We start from the raw sequence: 2,199 nt of genomic DNA on the forward strand, positions 1-2,199 counted from the left end.
TATTCAGTGCAGTCAGAATAAGATGAATCAGGCTGAATATCACACAAATTCAAACGCAGCTCTTAACACACTCCAGTCAAAGAACAGCAAATATAAAGGCAGATGTGATCTTGCCTATTAGAATATCCCAGGAAAAAGTGTTCCCAGCCTGTCTTTTTGACACACATGCTGATACTGAATGGGGGTAGAACAAGAAGGCGCTCACTTATGAGAGTTACGGGAAAGGAGGCAGAGATGCCCAGGTTGTGGCAATTAGAGCCCTTTTTTTATTGGCGGGGTGGGGGGAGGGGTTTGGGGCCATCAAACAGCAGGTTTTTTTGGGCGAGAACTCAGCTCGGGAGCTGGGTGTTGCAGAGCCTGCTGGGTCCTGGGCTGCCGCAGCGGCGACTGCGGCAGCTCGTGCCTATGTTTCTCCTCCTTGAGGCACTTGCGATGCTGCTTCTCCCGGTCCTGCAGCAGCTTCCGGAGGCGGGCATTGCTCGGGTCCACGTGGTACCCCAGGCGCTCCTGGGCCTCAGCTTGGAGCTCTTCCTTCTCCCTCCGGTCCTGCTGCCGCCGCCGGCGATTCTCACTCCTCTGGGGCATCTTGGCCATGCGCTCTTCCATGAACTGCTCCCCGGTTGACGCTGCTGCACCCTCAGGGACTCCCGCTTGGCCCCCAGGCTCGGGTACCATTCGCGCCTCTCAGCCTGTGGCGTCTGCAGCTGTTTCCGCAGTGGCCGCAAGAAAGCCACCCTGGAGGCGGCGCCAGTCCGCGTGAACTGCAGAGCCGCGTAGCGCGGCCCCAGCTGCCAGCGAAGGGTCAGCGGGTCATCCAGGCCTGGCCGCCAGGCTCCTGGGGTCCAGGCCGAGTGTGGTCACCAGGCCAAGCAGGCTGTGCGCCTCCGCACGGGCGCCGCCATCTTGCCTGTTAAAATCCACTTTTGAGCTGGGTGTTGAGAATTGTGGACACCTGGCTGTAGATAAGAGCTGAGGATAAGCAGCTGACCTTCTGCAGAGCTGTTGTACACAGACTGAGGGGCCAGAGTGTGGCGAGTCCACAGATCCTAACAGGGCATGGACATCTGGGCAAATGATACAGTTCATGGGCCGGGAAGCAGACTGGAAAGACCAAATGGAAGACGAGACCTCAGCCAGCCAGCGGGCGTGTAGGAACGCCTTGCCCAGCACCGTCAGACTGCTCAATCCATCCCTCCTCTGCAGGAGCTCACTCTCCAAGTTCACACCTGAGAAGAGGTAAGTGGGGAACAAATGGGGTGTACCATAGTGTGACCCCTGGGCAATAACCCCTGACCTTCTGACCATGGTCTGATAAGACTCTAGGTGTCATGAATTTATTTTTATATGATCCTCGTACTTAACTTTAGCATTTCTATTTTCTTTTCTTTTTTTTTATAAATTTATTAATTTATTTTTGGCTGTGTTGGGTCTTCGTTTCTGTGAGGGCTTTCTCTAGTTGCGGCGAGCGGGGCCACTCTTCATCGCGGTGCGCGGGCCTCTCACTGTCGCGGCCTCTCTTGTTGCGGAGTACAGGCTCCAGACGCGCAGGCTCAGTAGCTGTGGCTCACGGGCCCAGTTGCTCCGTGGCATGTGGGATCTTCCCAGACCAGGGCTCGAACCACGTGTCCCCTGCATTAGCAGGCAGACTCTCAACCGCTGCACCACCAGGGAAGCCCCTGGCATTTCTACTGTGAAGTCTCACTTCCTAAAATTTCATTTTGAGTCATTTCACATTCTTCAATATGATCCATACAGTAAACCTCCTGAAAAGTCATTGTACCTCTGTGGTCTAAGATGGTGCAGGATTCTCTCCATCTAGGCCTTATCAGGGCAAAGGAAACAAAATAAAAGCAATGTTAGTTGCTCTCATTCCGTAGTATAAATGAATTCTGGACACAGACTAGTCCATGGTTTTTCTGTGCCTGACAGGCCTAGAAAGAGAAACATTCATCTCAAGGATTTCATCCTCCTTCCTACGTTGACTGCGCACTGCCCGTCTCACTAACCCAATAGACATACTTCTTAGGCTCCAACACCAGAATTTTGCCAAAAATTCCCAAGGAAACTGTAAGCTAGCCCTATACAGGATCTAGACCTGCTTGACCTCATCCAGTTTCTTTTTTTTTTTTTTTTACATCTTTATTGGAGTATATAATTGCTTTAAAATGATGTGTTAGTTTCTGCTTTATGACAAAGTGA

General features: G+C 52.3%; 1 pseudogene; it reads right to left on the reverse strand.

Annotated features, from left to right (window-relative positions):
* Positions 1-214: 214 nt before the first annotated feature.
* LOC118904255 lies at positions 215-1,775 on the reverse strand (annotated as a pseudogene).
* Positions 1,776-2,199: the final 424 nt, after the last annotated feature.

The sequence above is a fragment of the Balaenoptera musculus genome, chromosome 11, assembly GCF_009873245.2.
Source record: "Balaenoptera musculus isolate JJ_BM4_2016_0621 chromosome 11, mBalMus1.pri.v3, whole genome shotgun sequence".
Taxonomy (NCBI): Eukaryota; Metazoa; Chordata; class Mammalia; order Artiodactyla; family Balaenopteridae; genus Balaenoptera; species Balaenoptera musculus.